This window comes from Athene noctua, chromosome 24 (assembly GCF_965140245.1).
Source record: "Athene noctua chromosome 24, bAthNoc1.hap1.1, whole genome shotgun sequence".
Classification (NCBI taxonomy): domain Eukaryota; kingdom Metazoa; phylum Chordata; class Aves; order Strigiformes; family Strigidae; genus Athene; species Athene noctua.
The window spans coordinates 2,836,735-2,842,299 of NC_134060.1; positions in this window are offsets into that span (position 1 = coordinate 2,836,735).

Here is a 5,565-nt window from a genome sequence, read left to right on the forward strand (position 1 = left end):
TTTCCATGAAGCGCCTCTCTATGTGCCGAGACTTTTGACTCAATAGGAGAGGAATGCTGTTAATTCGCACAAGTTGCGTGTATAAATATATATCTAAAGCTGAAACTGCCAAGGAGAGAAACCTGCAGGTCGTGCGGGCTGGGTCCAACAAACCCTTGTAGGGGATGGCGGGGACAATGGCAGCGGCGCTGCCGAGCCCCGGCTGGGGTTTATCTGATGCGCTGCCAAGGGCAGGGTGGGGATTGAAGAGGCTCAGCTGTTCTCTGCTCCGTAAGAGGATACCCCGGCCCCGGCGCGGGGCTGTTTTGTGGCTATAACCAGGCAACGGCCGGCTCGGGTGTCGGATGCCGGACCCCGATGCGCTGGGCAGAGCCCGGCCGGCCGCGGGCACGTGCTGCGTTCGGTCGATGCGGAGAGACGCCGTCGTCTGCGAACCCGCGTGGACTTTGCTCCAGTAAACAGAGCTGGCAGGGAGTTATCGGCGGCGCTGCGGGAGGGGAAAGCAAAAGGCAGGAGAGTATTTGAGAGACAAAATGTTCCGGCTGTTAGAGTAAATGGCGGCGGGTCCGGTCACTGCCCTGCCCCACCGGCACGGACCCGGCGAGCGGCTGGCGGGGGTCGTGGGGAGCACGGAGTGGCCGTGGGCCGCTTCGCCTCCTCTCCGGTGACCTGGTGCTGGTGCTACCGTCCCCCTTCCTGGTGGATTTTTCCTTCCTGTCACGCTTGGCAGATCTTCCCTGTGGGCAGAGACGGAGCCGGCACCGCGGCCTCGCCGACCCTGGCACCACCACCTTGGCACTGCCATGGCAGCTCTGACTCTGTCCCCAGGCTGTCCCCCCCGCCACGATCTTTAGGTACCAGGGCGGTTTGCTCAACTTTGGAGCCACCTTGACCAGGGGCTCGGCAGCGCTGGCGGCACCACGAGGTGCCCAACCTGCCCAAATCCCAGCGTCGACGGGATTTAGCAGCGGCAAAACTGGCCTGTGCTCTCCGCCTGCCTGTCTGCCGGGGGCGCGGGGGGGTCCGGCTGTGGCAGGGTGAGCGGTGCTAGATCCAGCCCCCCCCTCCACGCGCAGGAGCTGCAATCTGATCTCAGGGGGAAAGTGTGATTCATCGCAGGAGCCGGGAGTGCTTCCAGGGACGGATCTTGGCTCGGAGGGCGGCGGCACCGCGCGCCCGCTCCTGCCCTGCCCTCGCAAGGTGGCCCCTTCGCCCTGGGTGGGTGGGAGGTCCCCAGATAAAGCCGTAGCTGTGTGGGGCTGGCACCCAGGGGCATTTGCCTGAGTCTGGGGGGTTGGATGCCACTGGCCATTTGGGAACATCTTGGCTCGCTTCGTCTCCTGCCTCAGTTTCCTTGGCTAAGAGCTGGATGTGGCCCCCCCTCGGTGCCCCTCGGTGTGGGGATGCTGCTGTGGGAGCCGGCACAGGGTGAGCCCCGCAGGCCAGTCCCAGGATCTGGCACCTGGGGGCTCGTCACGCACCCACCACGGAGATGCCGGAGCCGTCGCAAAACTCCCGGTGCACCGGCCCAGGGGAAGAGGCTCTGGATAGATCCTGCGAGAGGGAGGCAAGGTCACCCCTGGGGCTGGAGGAGGAGGAAGAGGAAGAAGAGGAGGAAGTAGAAGAGGAGTGCCATGTGGGCATGTGCCCAGCCAGGGCAGAGATGAAAGGGAGAGCCCGAAGGCGCCGTCCATCCCGCAGGGACCTTGGGAGCTGCGCCGGAGCGGGGCCAGACCCTGCCCCCGGGCCACAGGCGTCAGCAGCTCCCGCTTATCTGGGTGCTGGGTCCCGCGCTCCCTGCGGGGACGAGGGAAGCGCCATTCCTGCCACAGCTGCTCCCCAGGGAGACGGGGACAGGTGGGGGGTCCAGCTGCGGGGACTGAGCACCGGAGCCCCTGCCAGCACCCGCTCCCGCAGCGCACTCCTGAGGCTTTATCTCTGCTCAGCCCCGATACCGGCCTCTAAACACCGGCTGCTACTGGGATTTAAACATTTCCATCAAGGCTGTTTGTCCTGGCAGCTCCCACTGCTGCCCCTCTGTGTGTCACATCGTGCCACGAGTTTATGGGTGCCCCAAGCAGCGCTCAGCCACGCTCCTGCAGTGCCCACCACGGTGTGTGTGTGTGTGTGTGTGTGCGCACGTGTCCGTGTGCTTATGCACGTGTGTGCACGGCTCAACATGCACGAACAGCCCAGAACAAGCAGCCCTTGCAACAGGAGACCCACGTTTTTGGCAGCCCAAAACGTCGCTTGTGTGACGGAGCTGGCAGGGGCTGAAGTGGCAGGCTCAGGCCTGAAGGTGCCTTTGAAGCAGCGGTGATGGACGCCCGGTTTTGGGGACGTTCCCCTCTTCCCCCCGCTGCCTCCCGGTGCTGCCAGCCGCGCTTGGGCCGTGCTGGGGGATTTCATATCCCAGCTCTGGCGTTGCCACGTACCATCAACGCCATTGAGCGCCTGTCACCAGCCCGTGGGGCACTTACGGAGCAAATAGCTGACGTGTTTGTGACATCCTACATGGCACCCTGTGCTCGTCGGGCACCGGGGCTGTGCTGACTTTCCCCCAGGCTTTCTCTTTTCAAATCCAAGCACTCGCACAAGAGCTGGAGCCTCCTCTTGTGACCATGGGCCCCTGGGATGCTGCAGGGGCGGGTGATGCTCCTGGGAGGCTGTGACAGAGCCGTCCCTCCCAGCACAAGGGAGCCAGGCAGGGAACAACCGGGCTATTTATTCCTCACCATCTCCTCATACAACACACCCAAGCGAGGAGCTGCCTGCATTTGCTCTTCCAGTGACATTTATGGCCCAGGCACTCTTCTATAAAACCCGTTTTTAAAGCAGTAGCACAGTGCTGATTTCAACCAGTGCCCGTGTCCCAGCGATCTCTAACAGGGTCACTGCTGCCAGAGCACTGAGAGCTTTTTGCTGGGATTTTCCATATTTTGGGGCAAGAAGCAGGGATCAGCAGCTCCGGCTCCTGTCCCCATGGGAGGGATTTGGAGCGAGCAGCTCCTTCTCAGGGATGCATCAGGGTGGGAAGTGGCACTCGCGGGTCTCAGTGGGGCCGGGGTGGCCGTGTGAGGACCTTGTCCCCGCTGCCGACGAGCACCAGAGGCGTTAATGAGTAATGAGGGAGCAGTCATCCCTCCCGCTGCCCCGGCAAGGGGAAGGAAACAGGGATAGAGCACGGGCCAAGCACACCCCAACGACTGCACCGAGCTCGAGCCGTCCCGGCGTGAGCAGCCGGAGCTTCGGTGTGACGCCGCAGCCGGGGGCTGATGTGTTTCAGCACCCTTAGGTGCCATTTGGGATCTCACTTCCCAGGGATCAGGCACGGCGGGGGGCTCTTAGGGCACGTGGCAGCCCCCTGCCTCTCTGATTCCCCTCCCGTGTGCCTCTGCCTTGGCCTGGCGGGAGCTGAGCTCCAGACACCGCTCTCCCCGCCAGCTGCCCGGTGTCCTTGTGACCATCTTGGCCCTGCAAGAGGAAAATGAGTTACCCAGCTGCGTACCCCGGCATGCTGCCGACGCTGGAGCTCTCTGGGGAGGGGGTAAAACTTTCTGGGGCTCTGCATGAAGGGCTGGTGCTTTAGGGAGCTCCTGGACTTTCCGTCGTTACCAGGACCAGGACTCTAACGGAGGGAAAACTGAGGAAGACCTTCCTCTTTGTCTTCCTCCCTTACTGTTCTCGCCCATCTGACGAGAGCTCTCCCCGGAGGGTAACAGATACTCTCCCTCTCACTGTGATTATTTGGACAATGAGCCATAACTGTGCAAATATATTTTTCAAACTGGTTCTGCTGCCATCCGAGGAGGGGCAAGATGTGAAAACCAGGATCTTTTTTTGGAGGCTAATGACTCGGAAGTTGGAGCCGGCGGCGGAAAGTCAACACAAACACCCTAATTGGGGATTAGTTTTTCCCCGGTGCAGTTCACCTCGACGCGGGTCAGCAAAGCCTCGGAGGGCTCAGCCCTCACCCCGGGAAGGAGCCTGGGGATCACGGTGGGCAGGCGGGTGCTGCCCAACGGTTTCAGAGCTCATTTAGGTCTGGAGTCTGGGTTCAGGGGGGTGAAGGGGGGGGGAACAAGAGGCAGAGACACAGAAGCACAGTGAGCCCCAGCCCTCCTGCAGGCATTGCCCAGGATTCAGCGTCACGTCCTCATCCCCCATCACTGGTTCGACTGAACCAAGCAGGATGCTCGGGTTTGCACAGCCCACGAGACCCTGCGTGCTGGCACCCGAGTCCCACAGGAGACGGCAGCACGCCGGGAAGCCCGCGGGAGGGACGGACTTCTTGTTTTATAAATTCTTCTAGTCATTTCCAGCAGTCGGCAAACTCCTCCGGGCGCACGGCCAGGCCCTCGCGAGCCTCCGGGAAGGATGCGGCTTAAAAGCAACGATGCAGATTTTCACAGCAGGAAACGCATCCGCACAGGGACCCAAACCCGCCCGAGCTGGGACCGTGGAAATGAAGCAGAAACCACCTGTTTTCTGGACTGGGCTCATGCCACCGGTTTTACCGGGCGTCCCACCACCGACCTGCTCGCTGCCGGGATGTGTCGCCGCTCCGGCCCTGGGTCTCGTGTGTCCTGTTGTCCCCTCGCAGCCGGATCTGCATGGTCACACTCCCGAAGCGCAGGCTGGTAGCGAGCAATGAAATCTTTTCCGAGAGCCGCTGCCATTCCCGGGCCAACTCCCAGGAGCTCTCCGGGCTGCAGGCAGAGGCTGGTAGAGCCACGTCAGGCAGCTGAGCCCCCCCCCCTCCCCGTGTCATTTTATTTCCAGGAGTTGATTTATGATTAGCAACAAGAAGCAGCGTGGCACAGGGTGTTTCACAGCAGCCGGGCGGTGGCCTCAGGTCGGCCGCTGGTGGGGAGCACCGTGGTGCCATCCCCCCCCTCCCCGAGCGCTGCCATCCGCGGGGACACCGCAAGTGTCACCCTCAGGTGAGGAACCGGTGGTGGCTCTGCGGGGAGGGCAAGGGCAGGACATGGCCACCAGCCCCGGCTCCTCTCCTGGGGACAGGGACAGCCACCCCGGCGGTCTGCGGGACACGGCTGCGGGGGATGACGATGCTGGAATGCTTTGCTCCGTATTTCGCTCTGGTTCTCTCCCGCTGATGCTCAGCACCACGGGAGGGTCCCAAGGGGTGAGAGCAGCCCCGGGCTGTGCCCGCACCGTCCCCCCCGAGGGGACAAAACAGGGACTCACCGTGAAAGGGAGGGGGGGGCACATCTTGGGGGACCCGCCCTTGCGCTGGGGACCCCCCGGTGGCATCAAGGGGAGGTGGGGAGGTGGGGAGGGTCCCCCCCGCCGCCACCAGCGGGGCCACCTGCGGGCGGGTGGGGGGGGGGGGGGGGGGGGAGCGGGGGCCGGTGCGGGCGGAGCCTCCCGCAGCCCGGCCCCGCCCCGCAGAAACTTTCCGTCGGCGCCGGGCGCTCGGCGGGAGCCCGGAGCGGGGCCGGGAGCGGGGCTGAAGCCGGGGCCGGGCGGGCCCGGCCCTATGGGCAGCGGCTGCCGGCGGTGCGGGGCGGTGCGGGGCGGTGCGGGGCGCTGCCCGCCGCGGCC